This window comes from Saccopteryx bilineata, chromosome 3 (assembly GCF_036850765.1).
Source record: "Saccopteryx bilineata isolate mSacBil1 chromosome 3, mSacBil1_pri_phased_curated, whole genome shotgun sequence".
NCBI lineage: Eukaryota > Metazoa > Chordata > Mammalia > Chiroptera > Emballonuridae > Saccopteryx > Saccopteryx bilineata.
In genome coordinates, this window is record NC_089492.1 from 31,888,265 (window position 1) to 31,912,255 (window position 23,991).

The 23,991-nt window shown below is 38.4% G+C and overlaps 1 protein-coding gene across 38 annotated transcripts in view; it reads right to left on the reverse strand.

The window, feature by feature from the left end:
* The window catches only part of RIMS2 (regulating synaptic membrane exocytosis 2), a 653,442-nt gene that overhangs the window by 562,697 nt on the left and 66,754 nt on the right, over nucleotides 1-23,991 (reverse strand). The window lies entirely within an intron of this gene.

Consider the following 23,991-nt stretch of genomic DNA (forward strand, 5'->3'; position numbering starts at 1 on the left):
GTACATCCCAAGAACAAAAGTCCATACCTAGAACCAGTAACTGCAGTAACATTTTTAACTATAATTGACCAAATGTCGTGGACTCAGTGTTAACTACATGGAACCTTTAAAATTCCAAGGTGTCCCAGTCCTAGGCACTTTCATAAAATTTACCTCTAGAAGCCCTAAAGCTGCTCATTGAAAAGATCAAATAAAAATTTCCTCCTGCATCCAGGAGGAAGAAGGGAAAGTAACCGCTTTGAAATACTCCCAGAGCTATCTCCTCTCCTGTTTGGGTTTAAGTTCAGGACTCCTTTAAATCCAGAGCCCCTTTAAAACTCAAATCCCTCTCACCCAACTTCCCACTAGGGCTCAAAACAGAGCATTCTCGCCAGTTGGCTCAGCGGTAGAGCGTCGGCCTGCTGTGCGGGGGGAACCCGGGTTCGATTCCCGGCCAGGGCACATAGGAGAAGCGCCCGTTTGCTTCTCCACCCCCCCCTTCCTCTCTGTCTCTCTCTTCCCCTCCCACAGCCAAGGCTCCATTGGAGCAAAGATGGCCTGGGCGCTGGGGATGGCTCCTTGGCCTCTGCCCCAGGCGCTAAGAGTGGCTCTGGTCACGGCAGAGCTACGCCCCGGAGGGGCAGAGCATCGCCATCGCCCCCTGGTGGGCAGAGCATCGCCCCTGGTGGGCGTGCCGGGTGGATCCCGGTGGGGCGCATGCGGGAGTCTGTCTGACTGTCTCTCCCCGTTTCCAGCTTCAGAAAAATACAAAAATAAATAAAAATAAAAATAAAAAAACAGAGCATTCTCATCCCCCACTATGAGGTTGTAGTTAATTTGCTAGCTATACTCTCTCTTAATGACTTCCTGGCCTTTACTTTGAAATGTAGCAAAAAGTTTACCTCTGTAGGAATGTCATGGAAAGCTTACATTTGGGAGGGACCTGATAGGGGAGTTTGAATTACAATAGTTGTTTGTAAAAGTCGAGCCACAAGCCCAGGGAGCCAGGATCCAGCTGTTCCTGGGAGATTCTTGCCCTCTTGGCTGTCTTCAAGATTTACCAAGGACACCAGAAAGGACCACGCTGATTAGGCCTGTGCTACAACAGAAAGAACTTGTGTTTCTGTAGCTAATCCCCCTCCTCCTGCTCATCATCAAGTCAGTGACCAAGAACATAAACCCCAATACACTAATTTGAGAATGTCCAGGTGTGCCAAACCCCATGCCAGCATATGCCTGCAGCAACCCCTATATCTAATGCTGGCTCCCACAGCTCAGGGCTGAAACCCTTTGTTGGTCTCAGCCCACCTGCACCCAGGGGTTTTTTAAATAAACTTTTCTTTGGAACACACTAGCCTCATGTTTTCGGTTCAGCCTGCAGTTTCTGCCTTTCGGTAACAATCCTAGAGTTAAGGGAAAATACTTTACCAGAGTCTAACCATCTGGGGTTCTATCAAAACCAAATAAGCTGGAGTAAGATGAGTACCCAATTACATACTCCTATAGCCTTCAATGTGGGAGAAGAAAAAGACCAAACTATAGCCCACTCTAGCCTTCAACATGGGAGACAGAAATACCCAACTCCATATCACTAAAAGACTAAAGCCTAATCATAGGTCTATTGAATGCTTCTCTTGTATCATACAACTTACCACCAAATTAGTAGAGTTCCTGAATAATAAAAGGGATTACAACTAAAAGAACTTCAAGTTTTAGACACTATTTAGTAAGGAGTCCCTAAGGAGACACAAAACAAACAAATAAACAAAAAAAGATAAAACAACACAAGAGAGTATTCTGGAAAGTTGACTGAATAGAAAGCAATAGAAATCTCTCCACCTACCTAATGGCAGAATATGTCTGATATAACTATTTTGGAAATCTGGAGTCTATTGATGGCTTTCAAATTCCAGAGAAGTCTTGAACTGTACATTGCAGTTAATTTTGGTCAATTTGAGCTTTTAGCATTCTAACAGCTACCCATCCCCCACCCTTGGCAATGGCAGGTAGTTAGTTGTGCTCTTGTTCCTGGAGCAAACTGCACATGAATAACAGGAGCCAAAGTATGTAAAAAGGACCCTGTCTTCTAACAGAAAGTGACAAAACCCGGTGAAGGTGGAGAATCTGATTTCTCAAGTTCCCACATTACTAAATTAAAATGTCCAGTTTTCAACAACAACAAAAGAAAGCATACGGCATACAGAGAAACAGGAATGTATAATATACCCCATACAAGGAAAAATAGAATCAACAAAATCTGTGCCTAACACTTTCAGAAGCTAGAAAAAGCTCAAATAAACAACTTAACCCTGCATCTAAAAGAATTGGAAAAAGAACAGCAAGTAAAGCCCAAATGTAGTAGAAGGAAGGAAAAAATAAAGATCACAGCAGAAATAAATGACATAGAGGCTAAAGAAACAATACAGAGGATCAATGAAACTAGGAGCTGGTTCTTTGAAAAGGTAAACAAGATTGATGAACCTTTAAGTAGACTCACCAAGAAAAAGAGAGAGAGGACTCAAATAAATAAAATTAGAAATGAGAGAGGAGAAATAACAACTGACACAACAGAAATACAAAATATTGTAAGAAAATACTATGAAGAACTGTATGCCAAAAAACTAGACAACCTAGATGAAATGGACAAATTCCTTGAAACATACAATCTTCCAAAAATCAATCTGGAAGAATCAGAAAACCTAAACAGACCGATTACACCAAATGAGATCGAAACCGTTATCAAAAAACTCCCAAAAAAGAAAAGTCCGGGGCCCGATGGCTTCACAACGGAATTCTACCAAATATTCAAAGAAGAACTAACTCCTATCCTTCTCAAACTATTTCAAAAAATTCAAGAGGAAGGAAGACTTCCAAGCTCCTTTTATGAGGCGAGCATAATTCTGATTCCAAAACCAGGCAAAGACAACACAAAGAAAGAAAATTATAGGCCAATATCTCTGATGAATATAGATGCTAAAATCCTCAATAAAATATTAGCAAACCGGATCCAACAATATATGGAAAAAATCATACACCATGATCAAGTGGGATTTATTCTGGGGAGGCAAGGCTGGTACAATATTCGTAAATCAATCAATGTGATTCATCACATAAACAAAAAGAAGGAGAAAAACCATATGATAAGTTCAATAGATGCAGAAAAAAGCATTTGATAAAATCCAGCACCCATTCATGATCAAAACTCTCAGCAAAGTGGGAATACAGGGAACATACCTCAACATGATAAAAGCCATCTATGAGAAACCCACAGCCAACATCATACTCAATGGGCAAAAATTAAAAGCAATACCCTTAAGATCAGGAACAAGGCAGGGGTGCCCCCTTTCACCACTCTTATTTAACATAGTCCTGGAAGTCCTAGCCACAGCAATCAGACAAGAAGAAGAAATAAAAGGCATTCAAGTTGGAAAAGAAGAAGTAAAACTATCATTATTTGCAGATGATATGATATTGTATATAGAAAACCCTAAAGTCTCAGTCAAAAAACTACTGGACCTGATAAATAAATTCAGCAAAGTGGCAGGATATAAAATCAATACTCAGAAATCAGAGGCATTTTTATACACCAACAATGAACAGTCAGAAAGAGAAATTAAGGAAACAATCCCCTTCACAATTACAACCAAAAAAATAAAGTACCTAGGAGTAAACTTAACCAAGGAGACTAAAGACTTGTACTCGGAAAATTACAAAGCATTGATAAAAGAAATCAAGGAAGATACAAACAAGTGGAAGCATATACCGTGCTCATGGTTAGGAAGAATAAACATCATTAAAATGTCTATATTACCCAAAGCAATCTATAAATTCAATGCAATACCAATTAAAATACCAATGACATACTTCAAAGATATAGAACACATATTCCAAAAATTTATATGGAACCAAAAGAGGACACGAATAGCCTCAGCAATCTTAAAAAAGAAGAATAAAGTGGGAGGTATCACACTTCCTGATATCAAGTTATACTACAAGGCCGTTGTACTCAAAACAGCCTGGTACTGGCATAAGAACAGGCATATAGATCAATGGAACAGAACAGAGAACCCAGAAATAAACCCACAGTTCTATGGACAACTGATATTTGACAAAGGAGGTAAGGAAATACAATGGAGTAAAGACAGCCTCTTTAACAAATGGTGTTGGGAAAATTGGACAGCTACCTGCAAAAAAATGAAACTAGATCACCAGCTTACACCACTCACAAAAATAAACTCAAAATGGATAAAAGACTTAAATGTAGGCCGTGAAACCATAAGCATCTTAGAAGAAAACATAGGCAGTAAGCTCTCCGACATCTCTCAGAGCAATATATTTGCTGATTTATCTCCACGGGGAAGTGAAATAAAAGACAGGATAAACAAATGGGACTATATCAAACTAAAAAGCTTTTGCACAGCTAAAGACAACAAGAACAGAATAAAAAGACAAACTACACAATGGGAGAATATATTTGACAATACGTCTGATAAGGGGTTAATAACCAAAATTTATAAAGAACTTGTAAAACTCAACACCAGGAAGACAACCCAATCCAAAAATGGGCAAAAGAGATGAATAGACACTTCTCCAAAGAGGACATACAGATGGCCAATAGGCATATGAAAAAATGCTCAACATCACTAATCATTAGAGAAATGCAAATCAAAACCACAATGAGATATCACCTTACACCAGTCAGAATGGCGCTTATCAACAAAACAACACAGAATAAGTGCTGGCGAGGATGTGGAGAAAAGGGGACCCTCCTGCACTGCTGGTGGGAATGCAGACTGGTGCAGCCACTGTGGAAAACAGTATGGAGATTCCTCAAAAATCTGAAAATCGTACTGCCTTTTGACCCAGCTATCCCACTTTTAGGAATATACCCCAAGGACACCATAGAACGGCTCGAAAAGGAGAAATGCACCCGCATGTTTGTGGCAGCATTGTTCACAATAGCGAAGATCTGGAAACAGCCCAAGTGTCCGTCAGAGGACGAGTGGATTAAAAAGCTTTGGTACATATATACTATGGAATACTACTCAGCCATAAGAAATGATGACATCGGATCATTTACAATAACATGGATGGACCTTGACAACATTATACGGAGTGAAATAAGTAAATCAGAAAAAAAAAAAAACTAAGATGAATCCATACATAGAAGGGACATAAAAATGAGACTCAGAGACATGAACAAGAATGTGATGGCAACAGGGGAGGGAGGTTGGGGGAGGGGGGGAGGGGGTGAAGAAGGAGAGAGGGGTTAGGGGAGGGGAGGGGCACAAAGAAAACCAGATAGAAGATGACAGAAGACAATTTATCTTTGGGGGAGGGGTATACAGCACAATCAAATGTCAAAATAATCTAGAGATATTTTCTCTCAACATATGTACCCTGATTTATCAATGTCACTGCATTAAATTTAATAAAAAAAAAAAACTGAAAAAAAAATCTGTGCCTAAATAAAAACCTGATGACAGATCTATTAGACAAAGACTTTAAAACAATCATCTTAAACATGCTCAAAAAACTAGAGGAAAATGTAGGAAAGGTCAAGAAAACAATGTATGAACAAATTGGAAATATAAATAAGGTGCTATAAAACCTAAAAAAGAAAACAATAGTTTTGGAGCTGAAAGTACAATAACTAACAAGAAATATTCACTAGAGAGATTCAAAGGCAAATTTGAGAAGAAGAAATAAATCAACAAATGTGAAGATGTAATAATGAAAATTATTACCGTATTTTTCACTCCATAAGAAGCATTTTTTTCCCAAAAGTGGAGGGGAAAATGCCCATGTGTCTTATGGAGCGAATGTTCATTTTTTTTAGTAGAAAAAATGCGGGTTCCCAGACAACTAGAAGAGTATTTGAACACTGAAGTCTCTTCTCATTTGTCAATAACAGTGCTAATGGTTGTTAATACTGCTGTTGAGTTTACATGATTGAAATATTATTGTGCTATATTTTATTAAATATTTTAACACACCATTTGGTTCAGATTTTTTTTCTTATTTCCCTCCTTAAAACCCTAGGTGCAACTTATGGTCAGGTGTGTCTTATGGAGCAAAAAATACGGTAAATCTGAGAAACAAAAAAAAAATTGAAGAAAAATGAACACAGTTGAAGGGATCCATGGGACACTATCAAGTGAACCAACACAGGCTTGATGTGGAAATTGCAAAAGAAGAGAGACAAAAGGAGAAGGTAAAGGGAATATTTGAAAAAATATAGGCTGAAAACATTCCAAATTTGATAAAAGACATAAATATAAATATTTAAGAAGATCAACAAACTCCAAGATGAAATCATCTAACCAATATAATAAACAATTTAAATCTAACAAATATATGCATAATACTGTATACAAGAATACACATATATTTCTCATATAAAGTATCTTTCCTAACCACAACCAGATGAAGTGAGAAATTGATAATAAAAATCACAAATTTATAAAAATTAAATTATACACTATTTAAAAAAACAATGGCTCAAAAAAGAAAACACAAGAAAAATCAGAAACAAATGAAAACAAGAATAATAGTTAGCCCTGGCCGGTTGGCTCAGAGATAGAGCGTCAGCCTGTCATGTGGATATTCTGGGTTTGATTCCTGGTCAGGTCACACAGAAGAAACAACCATCTGCTTCTCCACCCCTACTCCTCCTCCCTTTCTCTTTATCTCTCTCTTACCTCCCACAGCCATGGCTCAGTTGGAGCAAGTCAGCCCGTGTACTAAGGATGGCTCTATGGCCTCTCCTCAAGCGCTAAAATACCTCAGTTGCTGAGCAGTGGAGCAATGGCCCCATATGGACAGAGCATCACCAAGTAGGGGGGCTTGCCAGGTGGATCCCCGTGGGGGTGCATGTAGGAGTCTGTCTATCTGCCTCCCTGCTTATCATTTAAAGAAAAAATAATAAAAATAAAAATAAGTCTACCAAAACTCAGGGGATATAACTAAAGAAATACTAAGCAAGAAATTTATAGCTATAACACATTAAGGAACAAAAAAGGTTTCAGCCTGACTAGGCAGTGCAGTGATACAGTGGATAGAGCACAGCCTGGGGTACTGAGGACCCAGGTTCAAAACCCTGAGGTCGCCAGTCTGAGTGCAGGCTCATCTGGCTTGAGTATGGTCTCATCCAGCTTGAGAGCAGGGTCGCTGGCTTGAGCGTGAGATCATAGGTACAACCCCATGGTCACTATCTTGAGCCCAAGGTCACTGGCTTGAGCATGGGGTCACTGGTTCAGCTGGAGCTCTCTGGTCAAGACTCATATGAGAAAGTAATCAATGAATAACTAAAGTGCTGCAACAACAAGTTGATGCTTCTCATCTCTCTCCCTTCTTGTTTCTCTCACTAAAAAAGAAAAAGAAAAGAAAAAAGAAAAAAAAAGATTTTAAACAACAACTTATCTTTAAAATCAATAAATCGGAGGCCGGAGGGGGGGGGAATCCAAACCCAGCAGAAGAGCAGAAGGAAGAAATAAAGATTAGAACAGAAATAAATGAAATAGAAAAGAGAAAACCAATAGAGAAATATCAATGAAACTAAAAGTTGGTTCTTTGAAAAGATCAACTAAATTGACGAACAATTAGATAAATTCAGAAAAAAAGAGAAGATTCAAATTACTAAAATCATAAGTAAATATGGGAACATTACTATAATTCTACAGAAATAAAAATGAAAGTACTATAAATAATTATATGTCAACAAGTTAGACAACATATATTAAATAGACAAATTTCTAGATACACAAAACCCACAAAGACAAAGAAATCAGAAAGAAACAGAAAATCTCAATAGAGCTGTAACAAGTAAGAAGATTGAATCATTAATCAGGAATTTCCTGCCCTGCCTGGTTCGCTCAGTGGTAGAGCGTCAGACTGGCGTGCAGGAGTCCCGGGTTCAATTGCCGGCCAGGGCACACAGGAGAAGCGCCCATCTGCTTCTCCACCCCTCCCCCTCTCCTTCCTCTCTGTCTCTCTCTTCCCCTCCCACAGCCAAGGCTCCACTGGAGCAAAGTTGGCCTGGGCGCTGAGGATGGCTCTATGGCCTCTGCCTCAGGCACTAGAATGACTCTGGTTGCGGCAGAGCATCGCCCCCTGGTGGGCAGAGCATCGCCCCCTGGTGGGCATTCTGGGTGGATCCCGGTCGGACGCATGCGGGAGTCTGTCTGACTGCCTCCCCATTTCCAGGTTCGAAAAAATACAAAAAAAAAAAAATTCCTGACAACCTGATCAGGCAGTGACACAGTGGATAGACAAGTGTCGGACTGGAGCTCTGAGGATAAACTTTTGAACAAACCCTGAGTCACCAGCTTGAGTGCAGGCTCTTCCAGCTTGAGCACAGGCTCACCAGCTTGAGCGCAGGGTCACTGGCCTGAGTGTGGGATCATAGACATGACCCTACGGTCGCTAGCTTGAGTGCAAAGGTCGTCGACTTGAGACCTAAGGTCACTGGCTAGAAGCCCGAGGTCGCTGGCTTGAGCCCAAGGTCCCTGGCTTGACCAAGGGGTCACTTGCTCTGCTGTAGCCCCCCGGTCAAGGCACATATGAGAAAGCAATCAATGAACAACTACAGAACCACAATGAAGAATTGATGCTTCTCATCTTTCTCCCTTCCTGCCTGTCTGTCCCTGTCTGTCCCTTTCTCTGTCTTTCTCTTTGTCTCTATCACAAAAAAACAACAATAACAAAAAATAACAAAAACCACTGAATTTCCTGACAAAGAAAAGCCTTAAAACTGATGTCTTCACTGGAAAATTCTACCAAGCATTTAAAGATAAACTAATAACAATAATTCTTTCACTTTCCCTAAATATTCAAGAGGAAGAAACATTTCCTAACCCATTCTGAGGCCACCATTACCATACAAAAGCCAAAGACACTATAAGAAAACTACAAATATTCAAATAGTAACCAAAAAGATCTACAGATTCAATTCCTATCAAAATCCCAATGATGTTTTTTGCAAAAATACAATATCCCATCCTAAATTCATATGAAATCTCAAAGGACTCCAAACAGCCAAAGCAATCTGGAAAAGATGGAACAAAGCTGGAGGACACACACGTCCTGATTCCAACACTTATTATAAAGCTCTAGTAACCAGTGTGGTATTGGTGTCAAGAAGGACACCAACAAACGCAATAGAACATAGAGCCCAAAAGTGAACCCCCACATATAAGTAAAATGTTTTTTGACAAGGGTTCCAAGACTATTCCATGGGGAAAGAACAGTCTTTTCAACAAGTGGGAAAACTAAATATCCATGTGCAAAAGAATAAAGTTGAACCCCTACATAACACTGTATGCAAAAAAATGAACTCAAAATCAATCAAAGACATAAATGTAGGACCTAAAGTTATAAAATTATTAGAAAATAAAATAGGACTAAAGCCATACAACATTTGATTTGGCAGTGATTTCTTGTATATACCATGAAAAGCACAGGCTATAAAATAAACAAATTGAACTTTACAAAATTTTTTAAATTTTGTGCATCAAAAACATGTAAGCCACAGAAAAGGGAGTAATCATATCTAATAGATAAGTGATTATCATATAAAAATTTCTATAACTGAACAAAAAAAGCAATTCAAAAATGGACCTTGAGAACATTATAAATGAAATAAGTAAATTAGAAAAAGCTAAGCACTATATGATTTCACACATAGGTGGGATATAAAAATAAGACTCATGGTCATAGATAAAAGTGAAGTTTTATCACATTGATACAAGGCAGTTGTGAGTGGGGGGGAAGGGGAGTAAAGAGGGACAAATATACAGTGACAAAAAATGATTTGACTTTGGGTGATGGGTGAACAACCTAATCAACAGTTCAAATGCTCTAAAAATGTTCCCCTGAAACCTATGTACTATTATTGATTAATGTCACCCCATTAATTTTCTAAATAAAATTATAAAAATTTATTAAATGGTCAAATTAGAAATTAGACATTCAAATTAGAAATTTTAAATTAGACATTCAAATTAGAAATGAAAATCAAAACTACTGTGGGGTAGTACCTCACACCCAGTAATCAGGCTGGCAACTATAAAAAAAAATATTAATAAGGATATGGAGTAATTAAAACCCTTGTGCACTGTTGGTTAAAAAAAATAAAAAATAAAAAAAAAGGTCCGGTTGCCATGGATAACATTATAGTGGATCCTCAAAAAATTAAAAATTGCCATATGAGCCAGCAATTTCACTTATGGCTATATAATTTAAGGTATATTTAAGGAGTTGAATTATTAAAGGAATGAAAGCAGGGCCACAAGGAGATATCTGTACACTATGTTGATAGCAGTATTATTCACAATAGCTACAAAATAGACACACCCCCAGTCAATCAACGATAAATGGGTAAGCAAAATGTGATATACGCATACAAGGAAATATTGTGCAGCCTTAAAAAATGAAATTCTGACATATGCTACAACATGATGAAACTTAAGGACATTACGCTAAGTAAAATAAGCCACTCACAAAAAGACAAATACTTTATTATTCCATGTACATGAGCTACTTAGAGAAGTTGGAAATCAGAGAACAGAGAGTAGAAAAATAGGTTCCAAGATAAATGGAAGGGGAATATGAGGAGTTATTTTTTAATGGATATACAGCTATAATTTTACAACATGAAAAACATTCTTGATATTGATGGCACTACTACAACACATTATGAATGTATTTAATATCCCTAGTCTGCGCACTTAAATGTGGTTAAGATGGTATGTTTTATGTTTCTACATTTTACCTTAATTTTAAAAATTAAAAAAATATATATAAGGATAAGCCTGACCTGTGGTGGAGCAGTGGATAAAGCAGCAACCTGAAACGCTGAGGTCCCCAGTTAGAAACCTTGGCTTGCCTGGTCAAGGCACATGCAAGAAGCAACAAATATGAATTTATACTTTCCACTCCTCCCCACCACTTTTCTCTTTCTCTCTTTCTCTCTCTCTCTCTCTCTCTCCCCCCCTCTCCCATTCCTCTTTCTAAAATCAAGAAATAAAATCTTAAAAATAGATATATAGGTAGATATAAGGGTAACACAAGAAATTGTAGCCTCTGAGACCACAGCTACACCAAAGGTAGCCACAACCTAAATCCTAGCCAAATAAATATAAAACCTGACTCAAAAGTGCTAGCAATCTACATTCTGTAACAAAAAATACAAGGCATTTTAAAAGGGGGGGGGGAAACACTTGTAATCTGAACAGACATAACAATCAGATTCAAAGACTCAAAGATGACAAAGATGTAGCATTTTCCCAATCTAATTGGAAAAAATAATTAGTGTTAATATGTTAAGGGTTCTAATAGAAACAATATTCAAGAGACAGGCAATGTGAGCCAAGAGATGTAAAGTATAAGACAGAATGAAAAGAAAATGCTAAGAATCAATAGCACATAAGTGAAAAAGAAAATAACTTTACAAATTATTGCCAAACCAAATTCAGCAATACATTAAAAAGATCATATACACCATGACCAAGTAGAATTTATTCCTGAAATGCAATAATGGTTCAATATCCACAAATCAATTAGTATGATTACCACATAAATAAAATAAATAAAATTTAAATGATCATAACTATAGATGCAGAAAAACATTTGAATAAATCCAGCACCCATTTATGATAAAAACTCAGTAAAGAGGGAATACTGAAAGCATACCTTGACATATTAAACGCCATATATGACAAACTCACAGCTACCAGAATACTCAGAGGAAAAACTAAAAGCATTTCCCTTAAGACCAGAAAAAAGATAGGATGTCCACCTTTTCTACTCCTATTTAACATAGTACTGTACAGGAAGTCCTAGACACAACAATCAAACAAGAAATAAAAGGTATCCAATTGAAAAGGAAGAAAACTTAAATTATTTGCAAATGTCACGATGCTATAGAGAACCCTAAAGATTCCTTCAAAAAACTACTAAAACTGATAAATGAACTCAGTAAAGTAGCAGAATACAAAATAAATATTCAGAAAGACACTGCATTTTATACACCAATAATAAACTATCAGAAAGAAAAACTAAAATAATAGTCACATTTACAATTGCTTAAAAAATAAAATAAAATACCTAGGAATAAATCTAAACAATAAAGTAAAAGACTATAGTCAAAAAATTCTAATACACTGAAGAAAGAAATCTAAGATGATGCAAATAAATAAAAGCATTCATCAAGCTCACAAATGGGAGGAATTAACACACTTAAAATGACCATATATCCAAAGGAATCTATAGATTCAACACAATTCCTAACAGGATACCAATGGCATTTCTCATAGAACTAGAAAAAATTTCAAAATTTGTATGAAACCAAAATACCCCCAAAAAGCACAGCAATGATGAAATAGTTGAAGATATCACATTACCTGATATCAAACAATACTAAAAGGCTATAATAATCAAAATAGCATGATACTGGCATAAAAAACAGATATATAAATGAAACACAATCGAAAGCCCAGAAATAAACCTACCCCTCTATGGTCAATTAATTTAGAAAAAAGGAAGCAAGAACATACAAACAAAAGTAGACAGTCTCTATTCAATAAATGGCCTGGGGGAAATTGGACAGATACATGAAAATAGATAGACAGACAAACAGATAGATAGCTAAAACTAGCCTGACCAGGTAGTGGCACAGTGGATAGAGCACTGATATGGGGCACTGAGGACCCAGACACAAAACCCTGATATTGTCAGCTGAGCACAGGCTCATCCAGCTTGAGCACAGGTTCAACCAGCTTGAGCACGGGGTTACTGGCTTGAGTGTGGGATCACAGATATTAATTACCCCATGGTCACTGGCGTTAGCCCCAGGTCACTGGCTTGAGCAAGGGGTCAATGGCTCACTTGGTGCCTGCCAGTCAAGGCACATATGAGAAAGCAATCAATGAATAACTAAGGTACCGCAACAATGAGTTGATGCTTCTCATCTCTCTCCCTTCCTGTCTGTCTCTCTCTCTCTCACTAAAAAAAATAAAAATAAAAAAAACAAAACTAGACAACCTTCTTACACTATCTTACAAGAATAAATTTGAAACAGATTAAAGACTTAAATGAAAGACTTGAAAGCATAAAACTTTAGAAGAAAATATAGGCAGAAAAATCTCTGCCATTTATTTATTTCCTTTTGCAATATTTTTTTCAACATATTTCCTCAGACAAGGGAAACGAAAGAAAAAACAAACAAATGAGATTACATCAAACTAAAAAGCTTTTGCACAGCAAAGGAGACCATCAACAAAACAAAAAGACAATCTACTGAATAAGAGGCTATTATCACCACTAAAACATTCATTTGGGGTTAATATTCAACATGTATAAAGAACTCAGACAACTCAACACCAAAAAAAAACAAAAAAAAAAAAACAATTTAAAAAGTGAGCAGAGGACCTCAACAGACACTTTTCCAAAGATGACATACAGGTGACCAACAGACATATGAAAAGATGCTCAACATCACTAATCACCAGAGAAACAAAAATTAAAACCCAATGAGCTATCACCTCACACATGCAAGAGTGGCTATCATCAATAAATTAACAAACAACAAGTGTTGGCAACCGATCTGATCTTTTAACCAATGTCACCCCAATAAACTTAATTTAAAAAAGTGATGGTGAGGATGTGTAGAAAATGGAACCCTTGTGCACTGTTAGTAGGAATGGAGATTAGTGCAGCTACTATGGAAAATAGTGTGGAGGTTCCTCAAAATATTAAAAATGTACCTGTCATATGATCAGCAATTCCACTTCTGGGTATATATTCGAAGAAACTCAAAATACTAATTTGAAAAAATATATATGCACTCCTATGTTCACTGCAAACTTATTTACAATAGTGAAGATACAGAAGCAACCCAAGTGTCTATCACTAAACAAGTGGATAAAAAAGTGGTGATATATGTATGCAATGGAATATTACTCAGACATTAAAAAGAATGAAATCTTGAGAGACCCAAGATGGTGGTGGAGTAGGCAGAACTTACACTGACTTCCTTCCAGGACCAAGTTGGAATTAAAACTAAAATATAGAGCAATCAGTCTGAATAACCAACTGAAAAGGCTAGCTGAAAAGAAGTTTTATATCTAAGAATTTACAGAAAAAGCCCCATCGAGACTGGTAGGAAGGGCGGAGATACAAAAAGGGCTAGCTCTGTTCCCATATGATCCAGAGGGATTCACATATTCCAGAAGGATTATTAACTCAACTGCACTGAGAATCGTGGGGTCTCAACCCCAGGCCGGGCTCCACAGCCCAGAGCACCAGAGCTGGAAAGAGGCACCCACTTAACATGTGGCTGTGAAAATGAGCAGGGATTAGGTCCACCAAGCAGAGGTGAGAATCAGCTAGAGACACAGGCACCCTCTTAAAACGCACAAAATTTCATTTGCAGCAACTAACCCAGAGCTCTGGTGGAAGGAGGGCAGACAGGACTTGGGTCATGTGAGAAAAGTCTGGGCTTTGTGGTTCTGGGGAGGGTGTCGAGGGGCATTTTCATGAACCTAACTGGTGCCTCCCCCACTCAAGGGAGATCTTCTAGCCCTACCCTCCTGGCTCCCATTGGGCCAACCCTCCCCACTCTTGGTGGCTCCACCTTGCTGAGGTCTGGGCAGAATCTGGGACAGACTGAGTTTTGTGGCTCTAAAGCAAGGGTGATACCCACTGTCTCCCCCCAAGCCAGACCAGTATGTCCCCCTCTCCTGACTCCCACTGATCCCACATTGCTTAGATGGAGCTTCTGTAAGACTTTGGGAAAGAATGAATTATGTGGCTTTAGGACAGGAGAAATTTTTCCCTCTCGTGCCCAAACAGTGCAGAGTCCTCCCCTCACACAGCTAAATCTTGGTCTATTAGGGCCTGATAAATTCTGCTGGCCACATCGTGATGACTCCAAGACACTGCCCCAACACAAAGGTATGCAAACATCCAGCAGGTGACAGCTAGACTTGGTATACTCTAGTACAGCGGTTCTCAACCTGTGGGTCGCGACCCCGGCGGGGGTCGAACGACCAAAACACAGGGATTGCCTAAAGCCATCGGAAAATACATATTTATTATACAATACATTTTTTTCCTTTTTTTCTTTATTCATTTTTAGAGAGGAGAGAGAGAGAGAGAGAGAGAGAGAGAGAGAGAGAGAGAGAGAAGGGGGTTGGAGCTGGAAGCATCAACTCCCATATGTGCCTTGACCAGGCAAGCCCAGGGTTTCGAACCAGCGACCTCAGCATTTCCAGAATACAATACATTTTTAAATAAAATATGTCTTTCCGATGGCTTTAGGCGACCCCTGAGTTTTGGTCGTTCGACCCCCGCCGGGGTCGCGACCCACAGGTTGAGAACCGCTGCTCTAGTACATCTGATGAGTGGTCTCAGACCCAATAGTGTCACTGAGTTTCAACATGTAACAATCTGGTAAACACCACTCTCTCTTACCTAGTGGCTCACTGAGAACCTATCTCGTGCAACCTGAGGACAGCCAGAAGCTCTCTGAGTGACTGAGAATAACAGGCAGCAGGCAGGTGGAGGCAGGCAGAGGCAGATCACAGGGCTCCTTGGGAAATTTGTCGACCAGCCCCTGTGACCAGTGCTGGTAAGAGCAGGCCTTGGTACACTCCATGACCCTTCCAGTGCATACCTAGGGCAAGTAGAGGCAGCCATAAGCTACGGACTGCTTTGTAGCCCCATACAAGTTGCCTAGGGTCAGTTACAGACAGCATCTGACATTGGCCTGAACCAGAGTCACTCCCAAGAGGCCCAAAAACCAACACATCCAGTGGCTGGCTTCAGACAACATCAGAGCTGGATCCAATTAGCTTACTAAGTGGCATATCCAAAAGCAGAGCTCGGCAGGCACCAGACTCATCTTATATTTTTCTTGCCTACCCCAAAATTAACCATTTCTGCAATTAGTCTTGATTCCTTTGATTGGAAAGTAGTATTTAGAAACCAAGATATGGTGCTAGGTGTGTTCATTGCTACTGAAGTGTTACTATTTTTAGGTCCTTTCAGTGATCAAAATGTGGAAATATATGTATATGTATATACACTAGACCATGTGGACAACACATCTATCTGTTCATCTGTCTTTCATGTGTCATCTATCATCTTTATCTATAATAAGTAAATATCCATGACTTTAGACTAATGCTTTTGATTTTAAATCCAGCACTGCAGGCAGGTTTCATTCTAGCCTCCTCTTTCTGTGTATCTGTTAACTTCTCTCTGACAATGTGAAATCTGGTTCTTATCATCTATAATTTATTTATTTATTGTTCAAACCTGTTATATATGTTTAATAGTTTCAGAATTGCTAAACTGTGCAGTGTGAAAACACATTTACCAGTTAGAGTATAAGGTTTATGGATGGTTCTTTTTTGATTGGAGAAGGCAAAATATAATGATTGAAGTAAATAAAACTACAAAAATAGGAAGAATACACAAAAAAAACTGACCACTTTCTGCCACAAGGTATATATGTAAATATCTGGACACATTCAGGAGGAATGTATAAACATTTCTAGTATCAATCACATAATTAGCTATACAGTGTCAAATGTTTAACAGTTGTGTACATCTTTAAATGCACTGATAATTTTGCATTTTACTTATAGTAAACATATTCCTGTTTTAGAAAAAACTATAGCCCCTAAATTCTGCCATTACATTTGCCTATGAAAATGAGTCACTATGTTTATGAATAATGGAAGAGACCATTTGTCAAACTGTCACTCAATAAAGTGGTTGTCAATGAGTGCAGAAGTCCTTTTCATATTACAGTTAACTGACAAAGGTTATATAATTAATCTGGATTATATGGATCTGTGGCAACTTTACAATGCCAAATTGTTTTCCCTTTGACACCAAAGATGTTTCTTCACTGTCAGATGGTGTTTGCTTAGAAACTGCAAGCTTAAAGTTTTTCCAAATTAAATATATATATGACAATCCACAATAGAATGTAAATTCAAGACAAAATGATTTTTAATTCTTTTATATTCATATAAGCAATTAAATATTGAGTGTATCATTTAAAAACTATAATCTTTTTTTCATATCCTTTCCCAAACTTCTTTCACTAGTTACTCAAATATATTTTTATCAGTCCATGTTAGAAAGGTATCTATAGGCCCCGGCCATTTGGCTCAGTGGATAGAGCGTCAGCCAGATAGCTCAGCTGATTCGAGCATCGCCTCTAGACGAAAGTTGTAGGGTGGGGTCTGGTCAGGGTACATGCGGGAGTCTATCTCCCCTCCTCTCACTTAAGAAAGATATCTATAGCTAATTAATACAAATATATGCAATGACACAAACATACACATTTTTAAATTCCTTCGCATCACCACTATAAATCATATAATCTCAAGTCCAAAATAGATGTTAAGATAGTATCTGACAGGTCTGGCCAGTTGACTCAGTGGTAGGGCATTGGCCCGGTGTGTGGAGGTCCTGGGTTCGATTCCCGGCCAAGGCACACAGGAGAAGCACCCATTTGCTTCTCCACCTTTCCCTCTCTCTTTTTCCTCTATGTCTCTCTTCCTCTCCCAAAGCCAAGGCTCCACTGGAGCAAAGTTGGCCCAGGCGCGGAAGATGGCTCCATAGCCTCCACCTCAGGCACTAGAATGGTTCCAGTTGCAATAGAGCAACGGCTCAGATGGGCAGAGCATCGCCCCCTGATGGGCATGCCAGTTGCATCCTGGCCAGGTGCATGTAGGAGTCTGTCTCTCTGCCTCCCTGTTTCTCATTTCAGAAAAATACAAAAAAAAATAGTATCTGAAATATTAGTTCTAAGGTGGGTTTTTAATACATAATATTTTTAAAAGACAAGGACAAAATACATAAAAATATTATTCATTTTTCTATTAGAGTGGCAAGTTTGTGGGTTATTTTATTCTTCCTATATTTTCCAAATTTTCTGTAATACAATTACAGTTTCCCATATTAAATACATAAAATATTTTAAGGATACTATCAGGTTTAAAAGAGAAGAAACCAGCCAGTGTACCCTATGCTTTAGACAGTTTAAAGATTAAACAATCTTTCACGTGTAGATATGAAATCCATTTTCAAAGTCCCTAAGAAAAGGGATTCACAATTAACACCACCTGTTCAGCTGCACAAGTCTGTCTGCCTTCATCACAAAAACTTAGAATTGCTCAAAGAACAGAAATAAAGCTTATATGTGTGTTCTCTGATCCTTTGATATCTTTTGGCAAGTCTCTGTGGGGGTCATTAGAGGAGAAATACTGATGAGGTTCGGTATAGGGATCTTGTCTGAGAAACCTAATTTGTCCTCCTATCTCCTCTTTTCTGTTATCAAATGGAGCACTGTCCCCAGGCAGTTAGCCAAGCAGCTAGGTGAACTGCTGTAGTCACTCAGGCATTTGCACATGTCTAAAACACTTTATATCCTTTTATGATAAAATCACCCAAAACATAAAGAAAGGAAGTAGCAGCAATAAATCACACTGGCAATAGCATAGGCTATTTATTCCAAACAGGACGGTTGATAAAGGAACCTACTGTCACAACATATGAGAAAACTCAGAATAATGGGGCTTTCAGAACACCTTAAAAGGAATAAAAAAAGACACTGTCTGTATTCCATCTATGAGACACTCTCAAAGAAAATGAGGATGATGAGAGATTTGATTTGACATGCTGAACGTTAAGAAAGAAACAATATGATCTCCCAATTTAACGTTATATGGAATAGTACTGGCTTTGGAGTCAAGCAGACTGGGGTTTGACTATTACAGCTCCAGTGTTCACTGTTTGGAAAGTTATAAAATTGTCATTTTATAATTCATCTGTAAAAGTGTGGACCAAAATATTTAACTCACACTTCCAGTCATGATGACAGCATAGGTAAACATAGTATTGAATCCTCCCACAATCACAACAAAATTACAGCTAAACTACACAACAACCATCACATAGAACCACCTGAAAGCTACCTGAATGGAAGGCCTATAACTAGGGATTTAAAGAAGAAGACACATCAAGATTGAGCCAGAAGGTCGGCACCATATCTGAATCTCCATCAACTTGGCTCACACTATTCGCCCTGCTCAGGTGATTCCCTGAGCTCTCGCCCAACTTGCAGGCCCACGCAAGCAGTTTCCAGTGGCTTTTCCATACAAATGGCCTCTCTTGCCCCATGCTTCAAACTTTTCTGAAATCTCTCTAACAAGTAACATCTGGCCTCTGAGTACAGTGCATCTCTTACTGAGTGGCCCCAGGCCTCAAACTACCAGCAGCTACCATTGGTTCACAGCATGTCCTCTCCTGGGCACCTCCAAGCCCAGCACAAGTAGCAGCCATCTAGATGTACATCACTCTGTAGCTCATGCCAGGTGGCTCCAGGCAGGACACAGGAGGTAGCTGATCTTGAATCTGCCAGAAGGCCCAGAGACAGTGAACCTGATGGACAACTTCAGACCATGCTGAATTATAAACCTGTCACTTCCACACACTCACGAGTGGACTTGGTGAGCACCAGAGTCCCACTGAAGTAAGTCTGACCTCCATAGGGTTGACGCCTACACAACAGCTTCTCTGCTGTAGTTGCAGCCAGTCCTTACAGCAGATCGATGAAAGGGCAGTCCCTCCCAGAGACACCAATAGCAATCGAGGCTCAACTACAAGACAGCACACACAGCCCACACAGGGGTGCACTTGGAGTGCCCAGCATGGGTGACTGGGGAGGCTGTGCTACTGGGCCTACAACACAAGGCCTCTCTCCCAAGTCTGGGAGACACAGCAGCTCTATCTAATAAATAGAAATAAACATAGGGAAACATCCAAAACGTAGAGACAAAGAAACATGTCCCAAATAAAAGAACAGGAGCAATCTCCAGAAAAAGAACTAAATAAAATAGAGGCAAACTACCAGAAACAGAGTTCAAAATAATGGTCATAAGGATGCTCAAGGACCTTAGTGAGAACTTCAAAAGCATGAAAAAGGACATAGACACCATAAAAAAATCTGAAATGAAAGATACAGTAACTGAAATGAATAATTTACAGAAAATCAAGACTAATCAACAGTAGAATAAATCAAGCTGAGAATCAAATCAGCAATTTGGAATCTAAGAAAGCAAAAAACACCCAACCAGAATGCAAAAAGAAAAAAGAATTTTAAAAATGTAGTGTAAGGAATCTCTGGGACAACTTTCACATCTGGGGATCCTGGAAGGAGAAGAAAGAGAGCAAGAAATGGAAAGCCTATTTGAAAAAATAATGACATAAAATTTCCCTAACCTGGTAAAGGAAACAGACATACAAGTCCAGGAAACTCAGAGAGTTTCAAACAGGACGAACCCAAAGAGGCCCACACCAAGACACATCATAATTAAAATACCAAAGGTTAAAGATAAGAGGGAATCTTAAAAGCAGCAAGAGAAAAGCAGTAAATTACCTATAAGGGAGCTACCATAAGACTGTCAGCTGATTTTTCAACAGAAATTTTGCAACTTTGGTTGATAATAGCATAGAAACTAACTCACTGTAAAGGGGAAAGTGAAATTATTTCCTTATTTTACATCAGAAGTCATAAAAATTTTTTGTAATGGGCCAAATAATAAATATTTTATGCTTTGCAGGCTATTCAATATCTGTTGCAGCTACTCAAATTTGTCATTTCAGCACAAAAACAGTCATAGACAATTCATAAATGAATGGACATGGCTGAGTTCCAATAAAGCTTTATAAAATAATAAACACCAAAAACTGAATTTCATATAATTTTCACATATCACAAAATGTTATAATCTTTTGAATTTTTTTCTTTTAAAAATATTTTAATATTGATATTACAGAGAGAAGGGAGGGACAAGAAGTATCAACTCTTTGCTTCACTTTGTTCACTGATTGCTTGTCATATGTGCCTTGACCAGGCAAGCAAGCCCAGGGTTTCAAACCAGCAATCCCAGTGTTCCAGATTGATTCTCTAGCCACTGTACCACCACAGACCAGGCTGAATTTTTTTAACCATTTAAAAATATCAAAATAGTCATTGCTCATAAGCTGTACAAACATTTGGCCAGACTTGAGACAGATATGGACTGTGGGTTATAGTTTGACAAAACATACTTCACATCATTTTAAAAAAGAAAACTCAGATTAAAATACTAAATATGAAAGTTAAAACTGTAAAACTAACATAAAATAAAGAAAAACATCTCACTGACACCTTGGAATGAATAAAGATTTTTCAATATCACACTGAAGTAACAAAAATTATGCATTTGACTACATTAAAATTAAAGAGGCTTGTTTAATGAGGGACAACATAAGATACCTATCATAACAGGTAGAAACACCATGGGAGAAAAATCTGCAACATTAGAAAGGCCTTAACATCAAAAATTTCTACAAATCAACAAAAAAAATAGTTCAATTATATTTGAAAACTGATTATTGCCATTTAATCAGTAAATAACAATGGGAATATTATGTTTCTGCTTCATTGTTTAACAAGGTTCATTATCTGAATCTCCTTTGCTTATTGTCACTGTAAAATTTCTTGAAGGAATAATCTAACTTCTGGAATATATGTATATGTGTATAATATGAATAGTGGATGCCATTCATTTATTGGATTTTACTCTATTTAGTACATAAACATATAAATAGTGATTCCCTCTGTACCAGGCATTGTACTAAGTAATGTATAAAAGTAACTCATTGAATGCTCTCAATTCTCTAAGGTACTATTATAATCCTCGTTTTAAAGATATCTATGGTTTTCATTTTTATACTTATCTGTATTTTCTAATTTTTAAGCAATGCATATCTGTACATACACACACAAAAATAGATGGTGTATACTGCCCTTTTTAAGGGGAAGAATGTGGAGAGGTCAAGGAAAGTAAAGGATTCAAATGCAATTCCTAAAGGCATTTTATTTTTGTATTTTTTTTTCTGAAGCTGGAAATGGGGAGGCAGTCAGACAGACTCCCGCATGCGTCCGACCGGGATCCACCCGGTACACCCACCAGGGGGCGATGCTCTGCCCCTCCGGGGCGTCGCTCTGCCCCTCCGGGGCGTCGCTCTGTCGCGACCAGAGACACTCTAGCGCCTGAGGCAGAGGCCAAGGAGCCATCCCCAGCGCCCGGGCCATCCTTTGCTCCAATGGAGTAAAGGCAATATCTTACTTATTTCAACAGAATTTCAGTTTTTGTTTTGTCAGAATCTTTCATCTAATTAATATATGTTTCTTGCTTCCATTGGCTATCTTTCATGTTCATCCAACTATTAACAAATACAATTTTTTTTCTGGGGTGGAGAGGAGATATGTATTTAAAGGGCCAAATAGTTTTGTTTGTTTCAGAGCATAATACACCTTCTAACTACTAAGCAAAGCTGTCCATCAACAAGTAATTTTTTAAGCAACACATATTTCAGGCACAGTTGTAGGCACTGACAATACAGATCAAGACTCAAAATATCCTGCCCTCAAAGAGCTCATGTGCTAGTTCAAGAGCTACATTCTAGACCACTGCACTGCTAACACAGAAATAATAAAATGGATTTAAAAGAGAACAACTCATTTTTGTTTTCCTTTGTGGTCATTTATAGCATAAAGTTGATAAAATTTTTTATAGTAACTAACAAAGTGCTCTTCTATACATTTATGTATTCATCTTCAAATCAACATACAAAGGTAGAATCATTTCTAATAAAGCCCAATCTAACATATTGAGAACTAAAGCTCATATAGTTTAAATTATGTCTTCAATATCACAGTTTTAGTGATGGGTAGAATGGTGGGAAATAAAACAAAATGAGTGAAAATTATCTATGCTTAATGCAATTATTTTTAACAAATATTTATTGAATGTACACAGGTCTAATGTTATATTATAGTTGTACATTATCTAAAGATTATATAGCCTGCAATAACAAGATGGTATCCCTTCCTCCTCATACTGAGTGGTACAGTCACAGACTGTGGACGGAGCCCTGTCCCCCATCTCCATGAGGCAGTCATGAGGCAGAACACCCCCCCCCATTGTAGAGTGGAGGAAGGAATATTGAGAGGCAGGAGCTAGAGGAACGGATTTTCTAAATCTTCCTATGAAGTCCTGGGCAGATCTATGAGATGTCAGTGTATAAAGTGTACAAGAGTCACTATAGCAAAAGTTTTAAGAATTAACTCTAATGTGGAATACCACGTAGATTTCAGATTGGCCTCTAGAAACACATAGTAAGACAAAACAGAAGAACATTAGAAACACTTCAAAAACTAAACTGGCATTTTAACCACAGCCCAAGTATGTGGGCAAAATGTACGTGTCCATGTTAATCCTAAATGGGTTGAATACATGTTAAAATAATTTTAAAGGCCCTGGCCGGTTGGCTCAGCGGTAGAGCATCGGCCTGGCGTGCAGAAGTCCCGGGTTCGATTCCCAGCCAGGGCACACAGGAGAAGTGCCCATTTGCTTCTCCACCCCCCCTCCTTCCTCTCTGTCTCTCTCTTCCCCTCCCGCAGCCAAGGTTCCATTGGAGCAAAGATGGCCCGGGCGCTGGGGATGGCTCCTTGGCCTTTGCCCCAGGCGCTAGAGTGGCTCTGGTTGCAGCAGAGCGATGCCCCAGAGGGGCAGAGCATCGCCCCCTGGTGGGCAGAGTGTCGGCCCTGGTGGGCGTGCCGGGTGGATCCCGGTCGGGCGCATGCGGGAGTCTGTCTGACTGTCTCTCCCCATTTCCAGCTTCAGAAAAATACAAAATAATAATAATAATAATAATTTTAAAATCTGGAAGAATAGTCTTATAACATAATATACAAAAAGTCCAGGATACAACTAAAAATTATTTCTCATAATCAGAACTATGAAAATCTTTATTCAAATGAAAAAACACAATTAGCAGATGCCAACACTAATATGACACAAATGTTGACTTATTTTAAGTATTTTAAAGCAGCTATCATAAAAAAGACTGTATTAAACATTACCTCTTCAAACAAAACCATAT